The sequence below is a fragment of the Dama dama genome, chromosome 12 (genome assembly GCF_033118175.1).
Source record: "Dama dama isolate Ldn47 chromosome 12, ASM3311817v1, whole genome shotgun sequence".
Taxonomy (NCBI): Eukaryota; Metazoa; Chordata; class Mammalia; order Artiodactyla; family Cervidae; genus Dama; species Dama dama.
This window is the reverse complement of record NC_083692.1, coordinates 16,700,287-16,728,117: the sequence shown is the minus strand read 5'-3', so window position 1 is coordinate 16,728,117 and position 27,831 is coordinate 16,700,287. Positions and strand designations below refer to the sequence as shown.

General features: G+C 43.7%; 1 protein-coding gene and 1 pseudogene across 13 annotated transcripts in view; one reads left to right on the top strand and one right to left on the bottom strand.

The window, feature by feature from the left end:
* Positions 1–27,831, top strand: part of TTLL5 (tubulin tyrosine ligase like 5) — a 311,249-nt gene that overhangs the window by 164,753 nt on the left and 118,665 nt on the right. The window lies entirely within an intron of this gene.
* On the bottom strand, positions 60–23,535 carry LOC133065854 (uncharacterized; annotated as a pseudogene).

Here is a 27,831-nt window from a genome sequence, read left to right as displayed (position 1 = left end):
GTTTGTATTTGGAATGAAAAATTATGGCTGGGTTTAGAGCCTTTTCTTGGTGACACCTGTTAATGCTGAGACACAGAACAATGGAGGGATCCGTCCAGGTCAGAGGCAGGACCTAGGGCACAGCGCTGTGAGTGGCCTGCTCCCAGCGAGGCTGCGCTCGTGGGCTGTGGTAGAAATGGCACACGATACAGTCAGTGTCACAACCGCTGGCACCAGAAATAACCCCTGCGAAGTTCCCTGGTCTTTCCCTTTGGGGGTTAGTTGTACCATTATATCCCTGTCTTTACCTCTTCTTCAAGTTCGAGGTCAGTTTCTAGGCCCCATTCTAGCAGGGTAGCCCTAGAAAATCTTCCCCTACCCCCAAACTACCTCTGGTTGCCAGGACAGCCTGGACGCTCAGCTTGTGAGGTCTAATTCCGTGGGGAATTCCCAGAGATAGCCACTCAGAAGCAGCCCTAAGTGAATTCTCATGAGGTCCTTCCAGAACTGGCAATGACGTGGGCCCCAGCCAGACCTCCCTCAAGCATTCTGCTCTGTTCCAGGCCTCAGTTTCTTTATTTACCTGGTAAGTCACTGTTTTGTGAATATTTATTTAGTTTCTTATTGTTCCTTCCTTAGTAGTAAGGGTGACTGAGTTTAATGAATAAGAGCTTAGTAGCTTAGAGTTGTGAGTTTTATTACTGGTTTTGACACTAAGTGACCCTAAACTATTCATTTAATCTTTTTATTGGATAAGCATACTTACACATAAACTGGCCTGTTTTTGAGAGCTTTTAGGTTGTCCTTAAACCACTTTGATCTCCCTGGAAGTGGGTGCTAAGTAAATAAAAGGTGCTCTTACGTGTCCATCCACAAAAGCATCGGTGGATTCCAGTGCTGATAAACTCTCATAATTCACTCGACCAGGGGCTGCCCTGTAAACAGTGAAAAGACGTAAAGAGATCCACTGCTGGCTGTACTTTTCATCTGCATATTGGAGGATTCAATGACTTGGTAGCCACAGGAATGAAAACTAGTGACTCACAAGAGCTCTGCAAATAGTGTTATTTTTCATTTCCCTGTGGTGTTGCTATTGTTCTCAATTTTATGGATCACACAAGTTTTCACCAGACAACCTTGTTCTTCCCCCGCTGTTTTGAAACCATCCCAAGTATAGCCCAGGGCTGTCATCTCCCATTGGGTCAGTGTGAGCTCAGCCCAGCTCCTCAAATCCCTCGGTTCCTCTGGTCTGTCTGGAGTCCCTGTTGGAGCTTTGTTGTGGGAGAGGAAGGCAGAGAGCCCACGCCTTGCCCAGACAGTCTGAGGCCTGGCCATGGAGCTTGCAGTTCCCTAGACACTCGGAGTTGGACTTGGCCAGCCATTCCTCTGTTGTTACTTTTCAGAGGTAATAAGTGAGATTAATTGCAGGCCAATCTCCAGAAGAGAATGTAGTCCGGGCCAAATGCAGTCACATGTTTAGAAACCTGAGGTGTGCCTCTGAACAAGGCTGATTGAGAACGATACAATCCGTGATGCAGGTACCGAGTGTTTGCAACCTGTTTTTTTCTTAAAGGGGTTGTATTTGACTTCTATATACTGATGATGTTGTTGTTATTTAAGTAGCTCAGTCATGTCCTAATCTTTTCTGACCTCATGGACTGCAGCCCACCAGGCTCCTCTGTCCGTGGAATTCTCCAGGCAAGAATACTGGTGTGGGTGGCCATTCCCTTCTCCAAAGGATCTTTCTGACCCAGGGATTGAACCTGGGTCTCCTGTTGCAGGCAGATTCTTTACCACTGAGCCACCTGGGAAACCCCTAGATGCTGATACCTGGGTATGAAACTTTTCTTTAGCCAATGAAATGGCTAGGGGTTTTCAAGCCACCTTTTAATTATCCATTTTTCTGGGCCCTCGGGGAGTTATTCAGAGCTGAGAATTGATGTTGAGAGGCACCTCCTCATTACTGCCAGCCCTGCACGGCACTGGACTACGTCAGGGAGGAGCACTTTCTAGGTGAGGAGTGCATCTTTCTTTGGGAGACCTGGAAGGGTTACTGTAAAGTTTTGGCTGCTGCTTGGAATGATTTGGGAAGAACAGGGCCTCAGACAGCTTGGCAGGAGCCTGACGCTCTGTTTTTTTCCAGTCCAGCCCTTCCTTGTGGATCGAGCTGTCAGGGAATCCCACGAATGTCTGGCTTCTGCCCCTTTGTATGTTTTTCCAGCATTTGTCATTGAATTATTTTTATCCATCTCTGGCTTTTTCACACACACAACCTGGGGATTTGTCTGTTCCTCGATGTTAAAGGTGCGGGGGAGGTTAAAGGCACAGCCCTGAGTCTGTTCCTCCTTTTTGTGACATCGTGGACCAAGGCTGCTTGGCTGGGTGGCTTCCACTCTGGAAAACAACTGTATTTTAGAACTTTAAATTCAGTACTGGGGAGTGGGGTACAATGAAGCCACAAATCTTGGAAATTTGGGCACTATTTCACATTACCTTATTCCTCTGCCCGCTTACTTTTTAGTAATAAATTATAGTCTGGTCCCTTTCTTTTACCTAATTTTTTGGGACCAATTTCCAGAGATTTTGATACCAGTTCAGCTAATACTTTTTCCCTTCTTTTAGATTATTTTTTTATGAATGTTTGTAGAGACTCGGGACTCTGACTTCCCATCATTTCATTTTTAGTTAGTCTTCAGAAATACTGAGTTTATTTTCTTTAAAAATGAACCCTCTATTCATTTGCTGTGCATTAGGCATTGTGTTAGCACACACCACCTGAGGATTTGTCTGTTCCTCGATGTTAAAGGTGCGGGGGAGGTTTAAGGCACAGCTGTGAGTCTGTTCCTCCTTTTTGTGACATCGTGGACCTAGGCTGCTTGCCCAGGTGGCTTCCACTCTGGAAAACAACTGTATTTTAGAACTTTAAAATTTAGAGTTCTAAAACTGTACTTTAGAACTTTAAAGCTGCTGTGGAGTACTGACAAATAAGACAGAATTGTCCCGTCTCCCAGAGTTTACTGTCCAGGAACTATCTTCTGTTTTTAGCCTAGCGCACACCACTTTGTTATTGTTGTTATTGTTTAGTCTCCAAGTTGCGCTTGATTCTTTTGTGAGCCCATGGACTGTAGCTTGCCAGGCTCCTCTTCCCAGGCAAGAATACTGGAGTGGGTTGCCATTCCCTTCTCCAGGGGATCTTCCTGACCCAAGGATTGAACCCGGGTCTCCTGCATTGCAGCTGGATTCTTTACCACTGAGCCACCAGGGAAGCTCTGCAGGGGACTGGGTAGGGTCTAAAAGAGTTTCAAGGCCTGGTGTTGGATCACTAAAAGGCTACCATCTGGCAGCAAGAAGGAGCCACATGCATGTGGAACGGTTAGGAATCTGCGTCAGGCAGCATATAACAAAGATTTACATTTGTGACACAAGCAAGTAGAAGAAAGGGAGTGCAGAAGAGGATGGAAGGATTGACCCTGCCACGTGCTACAGCGTGGCTGAATCTTGAGGACATTATGCTGCATGAAATGAGCCAGTCACAAAAAGACAAATACTGTAGGATTCCACTCCTATGAAGTTATCTAAATTGTAGAAACAGGAAGTAAAAAGGTGATTGCTAAGGGCTAGGGGAACAGAGGATGGGGAATTAGTGTTTAATAACCATAGAGTTTCAGTTTTGCAAGATGCAAAAGTTAGCTCTTTTGCATAGCAGTGTGACCATATGTAACACTACTGTACTCATAAAAATGGTTAAGACAGCAAATTTAAAGTCATACATTTCTTTAAACCATGATAAAGAGACTAGGAGGAGGAAGATACTAGGTTTTAAAAGAGAGTCCCATAGATAGGCAAAAAAATTACCAGAATGGAAAGGCTTTGCTTCCATTCTCTCCGTTTGTTTAGGGAAGTTATTCTGGAACCAGTCCTTTAAATGCTTCTATTGGTATATTCTTTAAAAGCATGTTAACTTTATAGGGAAGGGGGCCATCGACCCCTATTAGCAAGATGGCATGGTGTAGTGAAAAGAGAAGGGACTTTAGAATTTGCCTTACTGAGTATGTGACCTCGAGCAAGTTAACCTAGCTTCTCTGAGCCACAGTTTCCGCATCTGCTTAAAAACACAGATGATAATACCTACGTCATTAAGTTGTTTCAAGATTTAGTTGAGTTGTGCATGTCAAAGCAGCCAATGTAATACCTGGTTTGGGTGTAGATTCTTGATACCATTTAGTTCCCTTCCTGTGGGAAAAAAAAAAGGAATAAACTTAACAGTTGGACTTGCTTGGGATGTGGGATTCCTCCACTCCTTGTTTTAGTATCTGGTTTAGAGGAAACTGGCCGTGAGCCACAGGCAGTGTGGAGGTGTGCTGCAGAGATGCGGCCGTTGCAGCTGAGGAGTGGAGGGTATCAGAGTGGGGCCAACAGGAGAGACTTTCTTCTCTTTGACCCCTCTCTTGAAGGGTGACTTCTTTCTACTCAAGAGGCCCTTCCTCTCTGCTATCTTCTCCCCAATGTTGAAATTTCCATTGCGGCTCAGTGTTCCAGCCAGTAAACACTCATATTTTCCATCCATCCTGGGGGTCGAGCTTTGGGAGAGCTTTTCTCTGGAGGAGTTTGGAGCTTATAATTTTGTACTTTATCCTGTTATATAAACAACACTCTGTAGCCAAAGAGCACAATCACAAAAAGAAACCACTTTGGGGGTGGTGGGGGGGTGGGGGCGTGGGGGAGTGCAGCCTAAAAGCCAAAAGGAAACTCTTGCTTGTTCAGAGTGCTCCCGAAGTGATAGTTCTCTCCTTGTCCTCCTTGCGTTCCCAGAAAATGCAGTTTACCTGACCGCCTTCCTCCTGAGTTTTAGCTTTCCCCGCTCCTTCGCCTGAGTCTCGCCCGCCTCTGGCACACGCGTGATAAAGGCGTGGAGTCCTCTCTGCTGCTTTTCTCGCTCAGCCAGACACGCGGCCTCTCAGGCGTTAGCTCTGTGTCAGTTCAGGCCCCGGGACAGTCTCCAGTCTCTCCCGCACCCAGAGAGCCGAGCGCCATAGGCGTCTGTGCCAAGGCCAGCATGACTGGACTTCTGCCTCTTTGAAGGAATGTTGGTAAAATCTTTGGAAGTGTGTCAAAGCTCGCTGGCTGGACCTCATACCGGGGCCTAGGCAAAGGAAGTTCGGGAATGTTTGGGCCCAGACGCGGGCGTGAAAGACGGGGGAGCTTTTCTTATCTACAAGTCAGAATAAAATGCAGCTCGCTTTGTGGTTTGCCAGTGTAGCATGTTTCCAATTTAGGTTGCTTCCCCCCCATCCCCCAAGCATCTAAGGTAAACCACCTTACCTACAGTTCCTCAGGATTAGCGCGCACACCTGCACACTCAGACACATACAGAGTCATTGTTAGAGGCGAGACCCTCTGCTTTTTAGCCACTCGCTTTGTAATTTGATATCCATCCACAATTGATGACTATTTTGGTTTTAAGAGGACTGAATGACAAAAGTCCATGTACAAACAGAATGAGACTCCTTTTCTAGAATTAGGAAGTTTTATCAGAGTTACTTAATTCATATTTCATTTTCTCACACAGTTTTTCTGTCATCTTTCCCATGTAAATGGTTACCAGCCCTGACAGAGTTGAAAAGATGCACAGTGTTGAAACACTGTATCTTTCTTTCTGACTCCTGTAGAGAAACACTGATGATCCATGTTACAGCTTACTTAATGTTGACTCAACACATTTAGGACAACCAGCTGGCTTCCCTGAAACCTTTAGCTAATAAAGACCTCAACCTACCCTCATCTTTTTTAGCTCGTCTTTCTGCTAAAAAACTCTCAGCATGTTACTGACCAAATACAAAGAAGATATCAATTCTTTATTTTTAAGTTCTAGGGTTTAAAAGGCTAAAAGGAAAAAACCCTCTTGATTCTGTATTTTAATAAAACAGTAGACTTGTAGTATCTGATAAGTAGTAAAGATTCTCTCATCCCCGCAGCCATTTTGCAGAGCAAAAGTTTGGTGTAAATTCTGGTTTGGGTGTAGGTTCTTGGTACCAGTTCTTTTTCCAGAAAAGAATAACACAAAATTAGACTTGCTTAAGATACAGTATTGCTATACCACTGAGTTTAGATGCAGCTGGCCACTGCACATGTGAAGTGTCATATTGTATCACAGTAGAGAAAGCAGTTATACCTAATCTCTGAGGTTTACATTACTTGCTTTTATTGTGAAGTGAGGATCCATGTATTAAAATTTTGATTACAAACTATTAAAATGCTCTAAGGAAAAATAGAGAAGCTCCACTTAAAAGGCAACATTTTAATATGGAACCAAGTGTTCTTTGGGAGATGAGAGTAGGGCTGGAGGTGAGAGAGGCAGCATGTGAGAGTTTAGGAATTCAGAGTCACATGGCAGGCCCAGGTGTTCATAATAAGTAACAGTAGAACTCTTGTCCTAATTGCACCATTCTTATGCTTTAGAGGCAATAAAGGGATGTTTTTTGGCTTTCATGAATTATCAGGCTAAGACTTGTATTAATTTGGCTTCAAAGCTAATAATCAATACCATGTTTGCCTGGTTTTATAAAAGAAGTTTTACTGTCTTTATGTGATGAAAGTGAAATATGGATGCATCTCAGTAATGTGACAATAATCTAAAAATCTTTAGATGAGAAAATCAGGCTTTCTGGTCCCACAGTTAAGGAAACCATGGGGGGGGGGGGTGGTCATAAATAGGTTGTACTTAAAGGCTACAGGAAATCAAATTATGTTCTTGTGAAGTTGGGTTGCACCAAGGAAAATTGAGTAGATGAAAAAATCTGTCTATGTTATTAGTGTTCTCAAATATCTTGCTAGCTGCTTGAACCCAAACACTGACATTTGAAATACAAGACCCTAAGAGAAGAGTTTTGTTACCTTCTTCACCAAATATTTAGTATATTGAAATACTTGAAAAGAAAGGTGAAACTGGTAATAAGTAATGTTCCAGCTGGGAAATGGCTTCATCTGGTAGTTGTTAAAACAATGTTATCCTAAAAAAGTTAACATGTTACTGAATATCTCCTAAATGCAAGGCAGGGGGCTGACTCTGAAGGAAGCAATAGACAGGGTCTCTTTGTCCACAAGGAGGAAATTTGATAGTCATTTAAGTTATTAATACAAGCAGTGTAAGGCAATATGTACTTAATTGTAGACAACGAGGACTATGCTGTGAGTGGTACACCTTCAGAGGAGAAATAGGTCACTCTGACTGGAGAAAGTGGCAAAAGCTTCATGGTAAAGAAAAATGACTCTGGAAGGGTAACTAAGGCTTGGGTAGGCAGAGAGGCTAAAGTTACTCATTTAAGAGATAACTGCGTGCTTACTTCGTGCTTGACTCTATGTGAGCATCTATGAGATCAAGAAATGTGTGGCATGCTCATGTACATTTGAGCTGACACTCAGCAGGACGGTCTGGAGAATACTTCCCTGGGAGTCTAATAATTTTTGGCACATGAAACACAGAGCAAGTGATTAAAGTGGAGGGTGTACGGGCTCAGTGCATGCATGTGTGCTCAGCTGTTTCAGTCGTGTCCGACTCTTGCGACCCCGTGGATTGTAGCCCACCTGGCTCCTCTGTCCATGGGATTCTTTAGGCAAGAATACTGGAGTAGGTTGCCATGCCTTCCTCCAGGGGATCTTCCTGACCGTGGGATAAAACCCACATTTCTTAATCTCCTGCATTGGCAGGCAAGTTCTTTACCACTACCGCCACCTGGGAAGCCCTTATATGGGCTCAGAGGAGCTCACAATTCAGGAAAGGCACTAGAGATGGGTGGAAAGATCAGGCTCTGCAGAGGAAGGGTTTAAATACAGTCCTAGATTATATGTAGTCTACAGGCTGGTGCAGGAAAGGGGAGGGAGAAAAAGAGAAGTAATGTACAAGGGGTTTCAGGCATTTTCAAGGGACAATCAGTAGGAACCAGTCTGGCTGATAAAATGTATTAAAGTGATAGAAACTGAAATCAAGGTGGGTCCTAACTGTAAAAGAGATTTTTCAGTTCATTCAACTAAAAAAGTCTAGAAATTGATGTTGGGGCTTTATGAAGCATCAACCATACTTTCTGATTCCTCTAGGTCACAAGTAAGTGAGAAACTATAGAAAACAAAATCAAAGATAGCAAAATACTGATTTATTACTAATAAAGATAAGCTGGAGATTATGTCTTGAAAATATGATACAAATGGGCTTCTACTTTTCAAGGTTGTTTTTCTAATTTGCCTTATTTATTTTAAAGATTCTCTTTGTATTTTGTTAATTCTGATAATGATAACAAAATTTTTAAGGAAGAAATAAAAGGAGCTTCCAATGTACCACAAACATAAAAAGAAAAACAAAACAAAAAATCATTTTCAAGGTGAATACCTGTACCTGGCCCAAATCTACCTTTCCAGTTTTATTCTTCACATATTTAGTTCCAGCCAAATGCAGTGGATCAAAATGGTACATTTTCCCATCCTTATACCATTCTGTGATGCTTATCCTATTAGTTTCCTGTGATTATACTTCATGAAAGTGTAAGCTGTCTTATTCACTATTGTATCCCAGTGCCTTGGTAAACACTAAGGCACTTAAACATAAAGAATAAATATTAAGTAAAAGAAAGAATGAATGAATGAACAGACTCCCTGCTCCTCACCTATGTCTTTGCATGTACAAACTCTTTCCTCCTACAAGGCTCAGCTCAGCTTAGGCTTTCTGCAACCTTCCCTGATGACATCCCAAGAAAGTATTAGATTTTCTCTTCCTTCTATTCCTCATCCACCAAACACATGTTCCTAAAAGGTATAATTCAGAGGAAGCTCTGGCTTAGTGTCCAATTTTAATTCCCAGAGAACTGATCTTTGTGGCTCTTCCTAGCCTGATGATATGAACACTAGGGAAAGAAGCCATGTTTCTTCTCCATTGAGTTCAAAGCTCACACAGCCACCTCCCCAAGTCATCAGGTCCCTTCAGTTCTTTCTAGGTATCTGAGATCAAAAGTGCCCTACAAGCGAAAGGCCCTCTGGCCTTGGGAGGGAGGGGGCGGGGAGAGGTGCTCTTGGAAGAGGCAGGGTGTGAAAGAGGAAAAGGCAGAGACCCTTACTTTTACCAACATCCTCCCCACCCCACCAGACCCTCAGGAATCTTGAGAGCCACTCCTAGAAGGTACTTAGGAGTGAAAGGGCATCCAGCGTCTTTGACAGCCTAGTAGAGGATGGCTGTCTCTTTACTTTCAGCCTTTTCACATTGGTTGACTAATAAGTTGTGATGTTTACTGAATATGTGTATATGTGTAATGTTTCAGATTTTTGGTGTTTTTTGCAGTAGTTCCTCTCTCCTCTCTGTCCTCTATTTGATAGACTTATATTCGGCCCTCCACAGGTCTGCATCCTTGTAGTATGTAGAAGTATTTAGGGAAAAAAAAATTCAGGAAGTTCCAAAAAGCAAAACTTGAATTCTCTATAGTCCAGTAACTGTTTACACAACATTCACATTTTATTAGGTATTAGAAGTGATCTGGGCTTCCCAGGTGGCACTAGTGGTAAGGAGCCTGCCTGCCAGTGCAGAAGACTGCAGAGATGTGAGTTCAATCTCTGGGTCGGGAAGATCCCCTGGAAAAGGGCCTGGCAGTCCACTCCAGTATTCTTGCCTGGAGAATCTATCTGTTTACCTCTGCTATCACACATACCACTCTTTCTTGTGTTATAGTTATCTGTATACTTGTCTTACCTCCTGTATTAGAGTGTAAGCTTTTGAGGGGCAGAGACTGAGTCTTACAAATCTTTATATCCTTACACTTTGCTGTAATAAGTGCTCAGTAAATGTTTGGTGAATAAGTGGCCAGATCAGTGCTATCCAATATGGTAGCCACAAGCCACATGTGGATTTAAAAATGTTTAATTAAAACTAAATAAAATGAAAAATTCAGTTCCTCATCATGCTAGCCACATTGCAAGTACTCAAAAGCCACGTGTGGCTCATGGCTACCATACTGGGCAGCACAGGACTAGATGGTTGACCCAGAAGGTTCAAATATGTGATAAAGACCCAAACTTGTCAGTGGGGGGGGCGGGGGGGGGAGAAGAAAAGTACAAAGAAAGGCATATTCTTGATTAGGCTCTTTTGTTTAGATCTAGAGATTTACCACAGATGCTGTTCTTGAACTAATTTGTGGTACTGGAAGGGGCATATTTTAATACCTTGGGAATCTCAAAAGCTCAGAGCTTCTGAATTACTAGTGTTTAACCAATTACTAGTGTTTAAGCAAGAGCTGGGCTGGCTGAGAGGAAGGGGCTTTTTAAGCAGATCCTCGCATTATTATTTTATTTTCTGGGATACGCCCATGACTAGTTGGTGGGGAGAGGTCTTGCTTCCCTCCACTTACCCAGCCCCCAGTCCCCCACCTGCCTGGCTGGCAGTTCTCGCTTGGCCTACAGAGTTGCCAGAGCCCTGGGGAACAGAGCCAAACATGCGGAAGTGGTTACGTGTACCAGCTCCCAGGGAAGCTGCGGCTCGCAGGGGGCGTGGGTGGGGCCCTGCCTGATGGCTTTTCAAAGAAGCCAAATCTTTGAAGTTTTGTTTCAGCAGCTGCCAGGTATGCTGTTTCAGCACTTCACAGATTCCCTCACTGTGTTCCCATATCACATTTTTTTCTTTACTATGTGTGCATAGAGTACACAATGGAACTTGCGTGTTGGGAGGGTAAATATAAAATTGTGGAATAAGGTGGTAAGCATACCCACCCCACTCCCCCTTTTTTTCCCTTTTTTCTGTGACTGCTGTGAAATAGCCCTCTTCCATTTTCAGCTCTAATCTTTTCTGATCACTGCCAAAGGAGAGGCAAACAGTCTTCTTCCATTTTGGGAAAAGAGTAAGTTTTGAAAAATTGGAGTTCCTACATTTCTGTCAGGATTTAGAGCATCACTCTGACAGTAGAACATCTCCCTTTTCCAAAAGAACACGTGACACACCACCCCCCCGCCGAGCACACAATCCTGACAGCTTTTGGACTCAAGAGTAAATTTCATGACCGTAGATCTTGTTCACCAAGACGAAACAATACCTGGTTTTACAGGTATTAGTTTTCATTTTTGTTAAAGGGTTGCACTTGCCTCTGCTGTGCTGGTGGGGGGCAAGGACTGGGTAGGCAGCTGCTGCTGCTAAGTCACTTAAGTCGTGTCCGACTCTGTGCGACCCCGTAGACGGCAGCCCACCAGGCTCCACCGTCCCTGGGATTCTCCAGGCAAGAACACTGGAGTGGGTTGCCATTTCCTTCTCCAATGCATGAAAGTGAAAAGTGAAAGTGAAGTCACTCAATCGTGTCCGACTCTTAGCGACCCCATGGACTGCAGCCCACCAGGCTCCTCCGTCCATGGGATTTTCCAGGCAAGAGGAAAGGACAGCAAGGGCCACCCTCTAAAGCCCACGCTGAACTTTTTCTACCTCCTTGCCTCTTTGCTTAAGTAGTCCTTTCTCCCATCCTGTCTTCGGTTCCCGCAGACCTTTTCCTGCGGTCCCCAAATCTGCTTCTTCCTCTGAACTCTACTCTTGTGCTGCATAGTACATTCTCCCTTGTGCAGTCATCTTCTCTGCCTTTGTTCTTGCTCTCCTGAACTGTAAGCGCTTTAAATGAACTGTAACTGTAAATGAAAGGCACAGGGTATGTTGTATTCCTACACAAGGACAGGAAGACCCGTGTGCCAATTTCGGGCCCACTTGGAGCTTCCTGAGCTGGAAGTAAATCACTTGACTGAACTTCAGCCTCATGTTGCCAGGTGAGAAGCAAAGATGCTCAGATTGTCTTGGGGGTTCATTGAGACCCCCAAGCATGTGAACATGCTTTGGAGACTACGGAGCACTACCCACGACTGCGTCTTTTCAGTATTAATAATACTGCTTATTGCTATAAAACTGTAGTGTTTGCTTATGCTGCTGCTGATGCAGGGTCTAGTTTCTCCCAGAGTTGAGGTACATCCCCAGTTGAAGCCCACATTACTCAGCTTGGCACAAGTTGAAAGTGTTAAATGGTCCATCCCAGGCACACTCTGTCATCACCTCTCTTTCAGTTTGCAGGTTCTTCCTTTCAGACCTGTGGGCTTGTTGTTTTTCTTACTAGTCTCTCCCTTTTTCTCCTCTCAGGCTCAGGCTGAGCTGTCTCTTTTAACCCCCCACCCCCCACCCCCCCCCCACCCCCCAGTTCTTCAGAAACAGAGTCATCCCATCCCCTTTCCCTTTGGGCTGGAATTTCCATGCTGTGGATCCTCCTCTCAGCGTGGCGACCTGCCTCCCACCTCTCTGCCCATCGACAGCACTGGGCCCCTTCCTCATCCTCCCCCTGTCCAGCCCCCCCGTCTTCATCGTCAGCTTGGTTCGGGGTCCCTTCCTGTTTTCTTCTCTCTTCCCCTTGCCCTTCTGCCAGGCTGTATCCTTTTAATCCTCCCTTTCCATTTGATCTCATCTTGCATTTTCTTTTCTCTAGGCTCAGACCTTTCATCCAGAAAGGATGGCCTCCCTTTCAAGACTGTTTGGTGCATTTCCACATACCTATCACCCTCTCCATATCACCTTAAGGCATATCCTTCCCAGAAAAAAGTAAATAAAAGGAACACTGCCATTTATTACTACTGTTGTATGGCTTCAGAAGGTCCAAACCCTTTTATTTTAGAATATCTGTGTTTTTCCATTTGAACGTTGTGACCTAGTGTTTGAGAGCAGGTGTTCTACAGAGGCAGACCAATTTGGATCCCTCCCCTTTTTAGCCAGAAAATGTTACCAGCTATGTTGCTTCGGGCAGATTCTTTGAAACTATTGTACTTATCTCTAAATGAGGATAAAATGCTGAAAATTCCTAGGTATGTCCTAAGGAGCAACGGAAAATTAAATGATATAGGAAAGCATTTTTACAGGGCCTGCCAGAGAATAAGTGCTCCATAAATGAGAATTAAGTATAAACATATCCAAACAATCTATCCATACCCTGTTTTAAAGGTATTAAAAATTGAGGCCCAGAGAAGTTAAGTGGATTGTGCAAATTCTCGTACCTACCTGGTGGTAAAGTCAGGATGAGAACCCACTTCTAATTCTCACCCAGTGAATTTTCCATTTGATTCCACTAAGTCCTCGAAGGGTAATTCTAGTTTCCTTTCTTTGTGTGGAACATAGAGCTCCTCCAGAGAGAGGAATGTTCATGGTTTCATGCATTTGTTCGTTCAGCAAACACTGCATGACTGTGATACTGCCAAGCTTTGAGTGGACAAAGACCAGAATGATGACTAGCCTTAAACGGTTGGTCCAGTGAGTGAGAAATAGCTGTTGTGAAGAACAGTCACAGTACCAAAACCTCCAATGAAAAGCATCCTGGCATTTCAAGGAATAAGCTTCGTCAGAGGAAGACCCCAGTTGATTCTACAGAGAATGGATTACTGTTTTTCGACTAAGTGAGAATTGCAGAGCCTGTGTGAAGGCAGGGAGATAGGATGAGCATGCCTGAGGGCAGCTGTGCAGGAGCGTAGTATGCACATGTCGGGGTGCTGAGGGTGAGATGGAAGAGTTCAAGAACCTGATACACCATGCTAAGGGGATTTTATCCCGTTATCTGCCCTTTTAATTAATGTCAGCTGAAGAAATCAGCAGAGTCTTGGAGGTTTGTTTTTCCTTTAATGTTTCTGGGTTTTTATGTGTAGTATTTCCTCTGTCTTTCCCTTCCCTCATTCATATCTGGCAAATTCTTGCCATCATTCTGGATAACCCTTATTCTCTGCACCTTCTACTATCATCCCACACAGAGGCCTCCTGCTTTCCTGTAGCTCTGTCATTTACATTGTGTTACAGGTTTTCCAAAGAAGTCCAGACTTACTTATCTTTATACTTCTTGCTCTTAATGTGGCGTCTGACATGTGTGTGGGCTGAATCGCTCAGTTGTGTCTGACTCTTTGTGACCCCATGGACTGTAGCCCGCCAGGCTCCTCTGTCCATGGAATTTTCCAGGCAAAAATACTGAGTGGGTTGCCATTTCCTACCCCAGGGTTCTGACACATAGTATCCACTAGTTTAACATATGCTAAATGACTTTAAATATCTAGGTTCATAATCACAGACCAGACTTCCACCTAGGCAGCTCTTCCCCTAATACTGTCTTTGGTGCCCCAAAAATTTAGGTGAATTAGGTTAAGACTTTCTCCTTTAACCAGCCACAGCTCAACATGCTTGCCATCTTTAGGATTTGAGCTTTGACTTTCTCTAGAGAAGAACCAACACACTCCAATATTCTTGCCTGGGAAATGCCATGGACAGAGGAGCCCAGAGGGCTACAGTCCATGGGATCACAAAGAGTCAGATACGACTGAGCACACACAGAGAGAGGGGAAAAACTCTAAGCTGATTAAAAACCTGCTATGAGAGTGGCTGTCACTTGTTTCGCATTTGCAACACACATCCATACACTAGGATTTTCCTCAACACACTTGAAGGACTTAAAAGACTCAAAACTCTCAAACCAGGTGAATTCCACGTGGTGGAATCAGTTTTAACGTAGAGCAGTGTCTTATGGTGTCCATGAAAGTGCTGCGGTTTCACTCCTCTCCTGGTCATTTCTCAGAGCTGTGTGGAGGGGTGAGTGGTACGATTTATTGACTGCCCTGACTAGACTTGAATATACTCATGAGGCAAAGTCACGGTAAAGAATCTGTCTGCAATGCAGGATACCTGGGTTCAATCCCTAGGTTGGAAAGACCCCCTGGAGGAGGGCACGGCAACCCACTCCAGTATTCTTGCCTGGAGAATCCCACGGACACAGAAGCCTGGCGGGTCACAGTCCGTGGGGTCACAAAGAGTCAGACAGGACTGAGCGACTAACACTACTACTGCTGCTGATAGCTTTGAAAATACTCAATGAGGAAAAGTCTCTCCATAGTCCAGCACACACACAGTATCTGTATTTGGCACCAGCTTGATGTTACACCTCTCCTCTTACATACTGCAAATATACCTTGCGCTACGCCATGCCACCAGCTGCAGCCAGCTCAGGATTCATCTGCCAAACCCAGCTGTTACCACCGTGCTAACATATGTCATTAAGTATACTTTATATACTACTGGTCACACGTTACACACTTGTGAAGTTTTCTCAGCACCGAGTAGTTGAGAATCTCTCTCGTAAAGCGTTAATGAAGAGATGCATCCCAATGCAGCAGCCCACCATCGTGGTAATGCACCCTGACACGCCCTTTACTAGGACAGCAGGCTACCCTGATAGGATAATGCATGAAAACTGATTTCTCTTTTCCTTTTCACATTTATCTAAGTAGTTGCAGAAGTGATCTATTGCTGCCTAATAAATTACCTCAACCTTGTAGCAGCCAAACAGTAAACATGTCTTTTCTCAGTTTCTGTGGGTCAGGCTCTTTTCACGAGGTGGCAGTTTAGATGTCAGCCGGGAGGGCTGCTGTCATCGGAAGGCTTGCCTGGGGCCAAGAATCCCCTTCTGTGATGCTCACCCTCACGTGGATGATGAGTTCAGGCTGGCTGTTGGCAGGAGGTTCTGCAGCAGATGGACTTCTCCACCGGGCTGCCTGTGTGTCCTCATGACATGGCAGCTGGCTTCCCCCGGAATGAGTGACCTCAGAGAAAGACAAAACCCACGTGTCTTTTATGACCCTAGCTCTTACACAGTCATTTTTTAAAAAATTTTTCATCGCAAACAAATATACATAAAATTTACCATTTTTAAGTGTGCAGTTCAGTAGCATTAACTCCATTGTATTATTGTGCAGCTATCCCCACCATCTACTTCAGGATCTCTTTTTAGCTTGCAAAACTGAAACTCTGTGCCAATTAAAAAAATAACTCCCCATCCTCCTTCCGTCAGCCTGTAGCAAGCATCCTTCCACTTTCTGGCTCTATTAAGTTTGACTGCTTTAGGTGCCTCTTGTGAGTGAAATTTATACAGTATGTGTCCTTTTGTGTCTGGCTTATTTCATTTAGCACAGTGTCCTCAGAGTTCCTCCACGTTGTGACATGTGTCAGAATTTCCTTCCTTTTAAGGCTGAAAAACGTCCATCATATGTATATCCCACAGTTTGTTTATCCATTCATCCATCGATGGACTCTCGGGTTGCTTCTGCCTTTTGGCTGTTGTGAATAATGCTGCTATTGTCATGGATGTACAAATAGTTGCTCATGGCCCTGCTTTTATCTTCTGGGTATATAGGCAGGGTGGAATTGCTGAGTCATATGATAATTTTTTTTTTTTCCTCAAGCATAATTAATTCACTTTATAAAAACTCTATACGATGACCATGGCTGGGCTTGGGTCTTCTTCACAGAGACTCTGACGTAGCTCTTAGGTCAGTGAGTTCCCGAGAGGGAGACTTAGTGAACATGATGTCTTTCTAGAGGTCAAGGTGAGTTAGCTGTAGCTCTCTGAGATGGCATCAAAGGTAGACATGGTAAAGTTGCTCACCGTGGCAGTGCAGCCCCCCGGACAAGGCATGGTAGATTGACACTGGCCATCAGTTTCTTGGACACAAGAGCCCGGAGCCTGCCAGTGCCCTTGGGGTTGGGATGAGATACACCGGCACAGAGCCACAGTGGCTTTTCACCTTGCAAAGGACAGTGTGGGGCTTGCTGATCTTGCTCGCTGAGTAGCCTTACTGCACAGCAACAATGGAGAGCTTGGCCAGGGCAGTGGCCCTGGGGATGGCAGTGGCTGCCTCCTTGGATTGCTTACCCAGATTGACACGTAGTCAGTCCTCAGTGGCAACAGATGCCTTGAACCTGGTCTGCTGGCCAGGGTGGGTCTGCTTTTGCACAGGTGTGATCTTCAAGCTCACCCTTTAGGGTCATTTTTTCCAGGAAAAAAATCCATGGTTTCAGACTCCTTGATGAACAAGGAGAAGAGATATATTTCCTGCAGAGATTTGGTCTTCATGTCCATAACCCAGCAGCCTGGCCTGGTGACAGGGAGCCACTGTCTGTCCTCAGCCTCCCCTGAGTGAGCTCTGTGGCCTTGGCTCAGCTGCCACCCATACCGCTGCGGAAGTTGCTGTGGTCACCTCCGGTGGTCGCCTCCTAGAACACCAGCACCATCCACAATTTAGTGTTTCCTTGGAGTAGAAAAGCAATTCTATTTTTAATTTTTTAAAATTTATTATTTATTTATTTGGCTGCATCAGGTCTTAGTTGTGGCACTCGGGATCTTTGTTGTATTGCAGAGCCTCTCTCGTTGTGGTGTGTGGGCTCAGTGGTTGGCAGTGCACCAGCTTAGTTGCTCCACAACATATGGGATCTTAGTTCCCCGACCAGGGATTGAACTTTCATCCCCTGCATTGCAAGGTAGATTCTTAACCACTCAACCACTGGGGAAGTTCCTATTTTTAACTTTTTGAGAAAAGTTGTCTTCCAGTGCAACTGAACCATCTCAAATTTCTACCCACAGCACACAAGCATTTCAATTTCTCCACATCTTTGCCAACATTTTTTTTTTAATAGTGGCCATCCTGATGGGTGTGAGGTGGTATATCATTGGGGGTTTTGATATGTTTTTCCCTAATGATTAGTGATCAGAGAAGGCAATGGCACTCCACTCCAGTACTCTTGCCTGGGAAATCCCATGGATGGAGGAGCCTGATAGGCTATACAGTCCATGGGGTTGCTAAGAGTCAGACATGACTGAGCGACTTCACTTTCACTTTTCACTTTCATGCATCAGAGAAGGAAATGGCAACCCACTCCAGTGTTCTTGCCTGGAGAATCCCAGGGACGGGGGAGCCTGGTGGGCTGCCGTCTATGGGGTCGCACAGAGTCGGACACGACTTAAGTGACTTAGCAGCAGCAGCAGGAATGATTAGTGATGCTGAGCATCTCTGCATATACTTCTTGATCATTTGTATAAATTTTTATAGAAAAAAGGTCTATTCAGGTCCTTTGCCCATTTTTAAATTGAGTTTGGCTCTTTTGTTGTTGAGTTTTAGGAGTTCTGTATATATTTGGGGTATATTTGGATTATCAGATATATGATTTGAAAATTTAGAATATGCTCCCATTCTGTGGATTGCATTTTTACTCTGTTGATAGTATCCTTTAATGCACAAAGTTTTTAATTGTGATGAAGTACATTGTTTTTTTTTTTTTAATTTTTTTCTTCGTTGTGCCTTTGGCATATATCCAAGAAATCATTGTCAAATCCAGTGTCCTGAAGCTTTTGCCCTTTGTTTTCATTGAAGAGTTTTATAGTTTCAGCTCTTATGTTTAGATTTTTCAAATACAGTATCATTTTTGCAATATCCTACTGTTTACACAGGCCAGCTCCATTCATTGTGGGAGAGGATTACCCAGGATATGAATACCAGGATGTGGGGAGCATTGGGGGCCATCTTGGAACTGGTTCCTACAATAATTCAAGTATATAGTTTTAAAAGTTTAGCAATTCTATAAAGTTTATGATGAAAATGGGAATCCCCTGCCCCTTCTTCTCTCGTTGCTACCCAACCTTAATTTCCACAATCCAGAGATAACTGCTTTCAACTTTTTTTTTTTAGCTATTTCTTCTGTTATTTACTTTCATATTTCTAACTCATGTTTATCTTCCATCTGAGGGCTTTTTATTTTATATATTAGTTATTAAATTCCTATCAGATGGTGAAAGTTTAGCATTCTTGTTCTTCTTCCTCCTGCCCCCACCCCAACCACACACACACACACACACACACACACACACACACACACACAATTCCGTTCCTCCATCCTTGCAGTGAACGCATCATATAATTTGACCAGTGTTTGTTGTTTGCATTATCACAACTCTGCCCTTGGAAACCCTTGAAAACTTTGGGGCCTTTTTGAATCATCATGTCTTCTTTCCTGTTCATCCATTTCTGTCATTTTGTCTGTCTTGGTGTACATATTGTGAAGTTAAGAAATTTTCTGAGTTTCAGATTTCTTCCAAGTTAAGACTGTTTACATAGGGCTTTGTGGGGGTGGGGAGGATACACACACACAAACACACACACACACACACATATATACACACACATGCACACCTACATGTATATATTATATATGTTCCTATTTTCTATTGACTGAAATATTTATGTTCATACTTTATAAAAATTAACTATACAAATAATACACACATGTAGCCACATCATAAAATAATCTAGCAGAAATATATATATTATGAAGCAATTAAGTCACCTTCCTCAGAGGTAGCCACAGTTAAAAGGTTGATTTGTATATTTTTCTCTATATTGTTCTGTGACTTTTTTCCTCCCTAGTGTCGCCATGTTTCTCCAGTTTGTTTCTATAAGCTTATCTCTTTTTTTGGCCCAGCCGGGCAGCATGGGGGATCTTAGTTCCCTACCCAGGGATCAGACTGATGGCTCCTGCAGTGGAGGCACAGAGTCTTAACCTCTGGACCACCAGGGAAGTCCCTATATAAGCTTATCTGAATATTCTTAACCACTATGTAGTCTTCCAAAAGATGACTATACTGTAATTTATTTTGTGATTCTCCTGTTAAAGAACACTAAATCACATCCAGTTTAGGCATCTTCAGTGAATGCTTCATACATGTATCTTTGTACACACCTGCAAGTATTTCTATAGAATACTTTCCAAGAAGTACAATTTGTTGGATCAGATGATATGTACACTTTGAATGCATATAGATGCTATAAAATTGGCCTCAAGAAGGACTCTCAAATGGCTACCCCCTCCAACCCGCAGTGTGCTCTTTCTCCCCACACTCGCCAGCATCTGTTCCTTGGACTCTCACTTCTTCCTTTCCTGTAAATTCTCTGCTCTTTTTTTCTGCTGATGAAATTAGGCAAAGACCTATCTTCAGATATGTTATCTTAGAGATGCTTTATTTTCAGGCAAGAATACAGCTGAGATGGGGCTGAGAGGCAGGAGGCTAAAAGACTTCCCAGTGGGCTCTTTGTGGGTATCAGTTAAGACCAGGAAGAATCCCTGTGCGGTAGCTTCTTTCCCGAGCCCTGCACTGCTCAAGTGCTCTTCCCTCCTGCTTTTGTTTTCGACTGATTTCATCCAAGGAGGCTTACCCTTTCCCCTCCCTCAGTCATGGATAACCAGAAAAGTCACAGAAGCCGGCAAGCTGAGTGAAGGGAAGCTTAAGGAAAATATGAAAAAGGAAGAAAAGTGTTTGATGTACTTTTAATATAAAATGTGGAAAAAGTAGAAGCAGGGTGGGGGTTGGGGAGAGAGGGCGGAGAGAGATTATTCACGGTAATGGGAACCAAATGTTGGCCGGGAAAGCTGCAGCATTCTCACACTCTTCCTGTAAACCCACAGCTTTTCAAAGTGATAATAACTGAGGGCCAACAGCACAGGACACGCCTTAACCCTTCCATACCTGGACAGCCCCCTACTCAGCTGTTCAGAGGCCGTGTCTGCTTTGAAGTCCTGGCACATGGATGATGCCCGTGTTCCTCTTGCCATCAGGCAAAAAGAAGGAAGGTGGAGGCAAGTAATAGGACCGTGAGGGAGCACCCCACCCGCTGGCTGAAGCTTCTCACAGTGGGCTCCAGCACTCTTTCTGCAGGTTAGGCTTTACTGCGGGACAAGCAGCAGCTTGCTTGACCAGTAGCTCGCCAGTTTTGGGTAATGATGTCTTTTCCCATTGCCGGCCAGAGCTGATGAGAACTCCCATGGACAGATAGGCAGTCTCCATCGGTAACGATCCCACGACATGAAAGGCCTCCGTGGAGTCCAGAGTCCACCCAGTAGGCCATGTAGAAGTCCGGGCGCTCGTCTGGAGGCCCCGACCTCTGTTCTCTTGAAAGTCCATGCCTGCCACTGTGGAATTGAGATATAAAGACTGTCTGCAGCCGGAGGGCACTCCCTGACCATGCCACCTGCAGATTGGCAAGGATAGGCACTTGGCCCTTGGCCTCGACACTGGTCTAGGGAGGGTGAGTGAAAAGGGGTGACAGAAGGAATGCATTCCCTGGTCCACCTGGCTGTTACTTCCATCTTGACTTGAACTTTGTTCAGGTGCCTTTACATGTCTGATGTGTCCAAGAAATAAGTCTTTTTTTTTTTTTTTAGTCAAATATTCACCATTTCTAAGGTAAGACAGTGGCAGCAGCAGGCAGTCGGCACCACAGGGCAGACAGGTGTTGGGCTCTGCTGGTAACTGGGCAGCTCCGACCTCTGCAGCAGCAGTTGTCGCAGCCGCAGCATGAAGCGTAGTCGGTCTCTGCCTCCTGGCATGTGAAAGGTTTCAGTGAGGTGCAAGGCACGGAGAACATTTAGCGCCCTGCCTGGCACCTACTATTGTCTGTCTTCGTTGGTATCTTCATATTACCTACAGCTAAAACTGAAACATCTTTTTTCCCAAATGTTTTCCAGAATCATCCTTGGGATGATTTTGTAGTTTTACGTTTTAAATTTAAGTAAATGTCTTGAATGATCCAGTTTGAATTAATTTTTAAGTCTGAGGCTTAGGTTGAGGTTCTTTTTTTTCTTTGCCTGTGAATGTACAACTGCTCCAGCACCATATGTTAACAGATGGCTTTAAACAGGTTATCCTTCCTCCATCATCCTGACTTTTCTTATTTTGTCTCATCAGTTGAGCATTTTAGTGTGGGTCTTGGATGATTTTAGTATTCCTAAAACAAAGATCTATGGGCTTTCCTGGTGACTCAGATGGTAAAGAATCCGCCTGTGAGACCTGGGTTCGACCCCTGGATTGGGAAGATCCCCTGGTGAAGGGAACAGCTACCCACTCTAGTATTCTTGCCTAGAGAATTCCATGGACAGAGGAGCCTGGGGTCGTAAAGAGTTAGTCATGAGTGAGCAACTTTCACTTTCACTTTTCCAGTGTTCTTGCCTGGGAAATCCCATGGACAGAAGAGCCTGGCAGGCTATAGTCCATGGTGTTACAGAAGAGTCAGTCACGACTTAGTGGCTACACAACAATAACAAAACAAAGGTCTGTAACAATAATAATTTGTTATAAAATCTTTAGCGAAGACTATTTTAGGTTCCAGTTTTCTGTTCTTCATTGTACCTTTGTAATCATACAGATTTAAGTTCAAAAGTGGCTCTTTAACTTATTGTGGGAGAAGTTAAACCTGAGTCATTTAACCTAAACTTCAGTTTTCTAATCTCTAAAATGGAATAGTAATAATACTTTTCTCAATGGATTGCTCTGAAGACCAACTCAGATAAGACACGTAAAGGGCTTGACTTTATACTATACATTTGGAAAGCCCTCAGGCTGGTGTTGGGCTTGCAGGTGGCAAGTGGTAAGGAACCTGCCTGCCAGTACAGGAGGTGTAAGAGATGCCAGTTCAGTCCCTGGGTCGGGAAGATGCCCTGGAGGAAGGCATGGCAACCCACTCTAGTATCCTTGCCGGGAGAATCCCATGGACAGAGGAGCCTGGCAGACTATAATCCATGGGGTCACAAAGAGTCAGACACAACTTAAGTGACTTTGCATAAGCTAATGTTGGTAATAGTAGTGAGACTTGACTGTCTCTGTGTTTGTCCATCCTCAGCCATACTCATTCATGCCCCTTGCCTCTCCCAAACCTTAACTTGTATCCTTTTCATTATATTGCTTACATTTCTTTATAAATGGCTTCATCATGAGTGATTCCAATTAAAGCTACTGTGCTGCACTTTGCTTAGATGGCAGTTTTGACCAACTAACGTTTCTATTTCCGAATAAACGAGAGTTCTGTCCTACCAGCTTTAACTGCAGGGTTTCTTCGCTCTCCACCATCCCCACCATTGAGCCACACTGGGTTTCCTCTTGTTTGCTGCTCTTTCACATCCTCTTTTCTTCTACCTGCAGCTTCTTCTAGTTGTCAAAGTGCTGGCCATCTTTTGAGACCATTTCTAGTTTGACGTCTTCCTTGATTTCCCCCATGGGAAGTTGTTGCCTCCTCTTGTCTTCTAAAGCCAGTATCCTATTCCCAGCACAGTGGCATACGGGGTATAGGAAAAGGCGGGAGTTTTTTTCCTAATTAAAAAAAAAAAAATCACATGTTTTAAAAGTGCATAAATAAAATACATCCAGTGTGTTGGCATTAACATTAAGTGATAAAAACGGGATAGTATAATCCCCGTGCACTGGAAGAAGACTGGCGTGAAACGTGCCAGAGTACTCACCACGTGACATGGGGCAATGGGTGACATGTTCTCTCCTCCTTTACTCTTGTCAGTACTTATATAGTTTTACAGTCAGCATGTATTAATTTTTCAATTGATTTTTTAAAAATGTTATTATTTTATTTTTGGCTGTGTTGGGTCTTCATCGCTACGTGCGGACCTTCTCTAGTTGCGGCAAGGAGGGCCTATTCTTGGTCGCAGTGTGCTGGCTTCTCATTGCTGTGGCTTCTCTTGCTGCAGAGCACAGGCTTTAGGTGTGTGGACTCAGTAGTCGTGGCTCTAGAGCAACGGTCCCCAACCTTTCTGGCATCAGGGACGGGTTTCATGGAAGACAACTTTTCCGTGGATGTCGGGAGGTGGGTCTTGTTGAGGCGGTAATTCAAGGGATGAGGAGTGATGGGGCACCGCTTACCTCCTGCCATGTGGCCTAGTTCCTAGCAGGCCACGGACTGCTACTGGTCCAAGGCCCGGGGGCTGGGGACCCCTGCTCTAGAGCCTTCGGGCTTTAGTAGTTGTGGCACATGGGGCTTAACTGCCCCAAAGCATGTAGGATCCTCCTGGTCCAGGGATCAAACCTATGTCCCTTGCATTGGCAGGTGGACTCTTTACCACTGGCCACCAGGGAAGTCCTTAAATTGATTTTTATATTGCTTAAAGCACCCTACAATGTGCTATTAATTCAGAAATATTTCTCTCTTATTTTGAAATGTTGAGATTCTCTTCTACCATTTGTTAAAGAGAGGAACAAAAGGAAGGGAAGGAGAAAGGGACTGATATTCACTGAGTGCCCAGCTCATGCTAGATCCTGTGCTTTGTATGGTTTACCCTGTTTACTCCTGAAAACATGGCTATAACATGGGTATTTTCAGCCTCAAGTTCAGATAATGGCCTGGCCTTAGAAATGTTAACGTGCGTTCAGCTCTTTCTCTTTTTTCAAAGCAGTTTTCTTCTTATATATTTATTTTTGGCCATGCTGAGTCTTTGTTGCTTTGCAGGCTTTTCTCTACTTGCGGTGAGTGGGGTCTACCCTCTAGTGACAGTGCACGGGCTTCTCATTTCAGTGGCTCCTCTTGAGCACAGGCTCTCGGGTGCAGGCTGCGGTAGTTCCGATGCCCAGGCTCCAGCGCATAGGTTCAGTAGTTATGACGCACAGGCTTAGCTGCTTCTTGGCATGTGGGATGCTCCCAGGTCAGGGATCGAGTCCATGTCTCCTGCGTTGTCAGACGGATTCTTTACCACTGAGCCACGTGGGAAGCCTGAATTCAGCTCTTTCTGTATGTGAAAGTTTATGTTCTTTTCATTGCTTGACCTTCCCTACTTGTGGGAAGAGGAAAATCAATACCAGTCTTTTCACAGTGGCATTTCAGGCTGGTCTAGACCCATTTATTAATGATGATAAGGTGCAAAGGAGAGGTGGAAATATTTCTGAAAATAAACCATCACTGATGAAATGTAAGAAACTGTATTCCTGTGGACAAATGTGAAGACAAATGTAGTAGCTGGAATGTTACAGTTCAGCATTACAGATATCTTTACCATTGTCTATGAATCTGTACTATTTTTTACTTTTACCAGACACTAATGTCATGCTTGTGGCAGAAAACATCAATAGACTAAAGAAGCTAACTCTAAAGTATATGGCTTTCATTTACAATTTGGATTAAATTTTTGTTTGCTTTGTATGCTTATTCTTCTGGATATAACTTAATTTCTGTCACGTATTAGAACCAGTGGCTCAGACAGATTAAGATGGCCGGATTTAATGGTGGGTAATTCATACAAGGAAAATGTCATGGCTCCAAGGGATGGAAATTATAGATTTTTTTGGTCGTCTTGGTTTCTCACAATGGCCTAATCACACAGGTGCTGATCAACATATCTTATAAATGTGATTTGCCATTTTAGCTATGGTTTAACCAACACATGTTTAATAGCTATGGTATTTGAGACTAGTACCTTCACTTCTTGGACTTTTGGCTAAGATCAAACGCAGAGGGAAGAAACCATAGTATCGTGAAAAGGATGTAAAGAAGAAGTAGAGATAAAGAAATATGTCCCTTTTAGCCTCCAGACCATTTATGGACTCAGTGTGTGGGGAATCTGGCCATAGACAGACACAGAAATGAATCATACATTTCTTCATCAACAAGTGTAATGTCTGGAATTTGAGTTCTAAAGAGTTTTGATTCACCCCTAAAATACGAATTCTGTATTCCTGGTTTTATCATTTTCATACTACAAGTGATTAACTTCTCTATAACAAGAAGACGCAATTTACCATGTAGCAATATGGCCTGCCTGTTGATTTCTGAGAAGTGCAGGTTACTTCCCATTGAGGCTCAACAATAAGATGATATACAAGAAATAAGAGTAGCTAATGGTAACTTGTAGTGCTTATGAGTTGTCAGGCCATAAATGCTCTATGTACTTTAACTCATTTAATAGCTAACTTTTATCCTATGCCAGCAATGGTTCTCAGAGCTTCACACATAGTAACTGATTTAGTGCTCACAGATCCTCTGTGAGATAAGTCATTATCATTTCCTTCTTACAAATGAAGAGACTAAGCACAGAACAATGAGGTGACTTGCCCTGAATGGCACCTTGGTGACTGGCAGTCAGGATTCAAACCCCAAGTGGTAGCAGAGTCTCTGCTCTTAACCACTGGACCAGAATCCCTTGAATGGCTTATTAAAACAGCGATTGCTGGGCCCAGCCTCAGAGTTTCTGATTTCATTTGGCGTGGGGTGAACTTCTGCTATTTTCGCTTTGAACAAGTTCCCAGGTGATGCTGTGCTGTTTGGTCCAGGGACCACACTTAGAGAACCACTGTTGTATGCTATGCCGCCTCCCTTGGGGCTGGTAAGAAATTAGTATTCAGTGTAAGCAGCTGAGGACCAGGATAGTGAGTTTTAATGATATGATCTTATTGGAGGTAGATGCCTGCATTTCATGGCAGTGGTAACCTTGAACGAAACCCCCCTAGTAAATCTTGAGGACAGCAAATTTCAGGAGACTTGTCGTGCGTGACACAACAGAAGCAGGTGCTATTGTTGCCTCGCCATGGACTTGATGAATAAGAGACCAATTCCTCTTGCAATGAAGGGTTGTTTCCATAGTTTGGTAGGTAGCTTGAGAATGGGCTCTTAGATGCAGTGTACACACACACAAACACACACACATATACACACTGCAGTAAGAATTCTTGACTGTCACACACATTTTATTTTCCCCTCTTTGGCCCTATGGCTTAAAAAGAAGATCTCCTTTCTTGTGATTTCCCCAGCATTCTCCCTATTTTGTAAAAACATCATTATTTATAAAGAAAGGAAAAGAACAGGTAGAGAAGGTTTTAAAAAAAAAAAAACAGGATGATGAAAAAGAAGAGGAAAGGAAGGAAGGAAGGTGGAGTTCTGGAACCGTCTCCCGTTTCCTTTGGCCAATTGAGAAAGGGGGCAGAGACAGGTTACTGAAGCCAGAAAAACTGTGGACATGACTGTTCCAAGCCGCTTGCTGTTTTGCTTCCCCGGGAAAAGAGGAGAAACGAGAGGAGCCCTAACTGATGTGATGGGGCAGGAATTCTAAATGTGTGACACTTTGTAAGCTGTTTGTGTGCACTAGGTTTGAACCCAGCTACAATTCAATGTAGTTCTTGGAAATTGGCATGTCAATTGCCCTAGACAATCTGCACATTAGCTTTTGCTTTGAAAACTTTTCCTGGCTTGTCTCTGCAGGCTGTGAAAGCTAGGTGATGGTAGTCCAAGTTTACAAGGGCTATCTGTGCTCATGTGTACCTGTATTGTTGTCACAAAGGCATCAGACTTTTCCCTTTATTTGATAAAAATCCTTCTGGGCTGGGTTCAGTCTTGTTGAATGAACTGGTGTCAGGGAGTTCTCTTTTGGCTTTCTTAAAGGTCACCCTTTGCTCACTTCTTTTTTAGTTCACAGCTCCGTTTTTCAGGCTTCATGTGGTATGCTGGTTATGCCAAAGTAAAGAGCTGGATCAAAGACATTTCTTGTTAATCAGGCTAAGGATCCATCTGTCTTTGCAGATCCAGACTGGTAACAGATACAGGACTAAGGAGTCACCATCTACATAACCGGCTGACTCCCAGAATTCTAAGTTGTCTTCTAGAACAGTGCTGTGAACTTAACCTTTTAAAAGGGTTGGTTTTATATCCAGTCTTGTGTTCCATAAAACTTGCCCCCAGATTTTCTGCCAGATGTACTGAGAAATCCAACGTTGTCCTAATTTCCTCCTCCTGGGGATCATTCCATCAATCATGGAGTGGTACGAGTGTGGAGACAGCAGAAGTCTGGTTCACATTCTAAATCCATTGTCAAGTCCAGCTGGCTGGGATCTCACTGTACTTTAAAAGGGCAGGCATATCAACTCTTAGCTTTTTGACTGGATACTTCTTCCCAAATGTATGTCATGGTCACACAGTATTAATAAAACCAGAGTTAAAGTTAGTCAGAATAACCCCCCTAGACATTTTTCAGACATCACTACCGTTTCCTTTTCCTTCTCTATATATCTGCTTATTGAATAAATGATCAGAAACCTCCCTGCTCAATTGCTTATAATTCTGTATTTCAAAGTATGTATCTTACTTGGATCCTGCTCATGTTCTTAATCTCTTTGAGTATTGCTTGTTTTTTCTTTTCTTCTGATTCATTTTGAGCCACCTTCTTTTAATATGTTGTCCTGCTTCCAC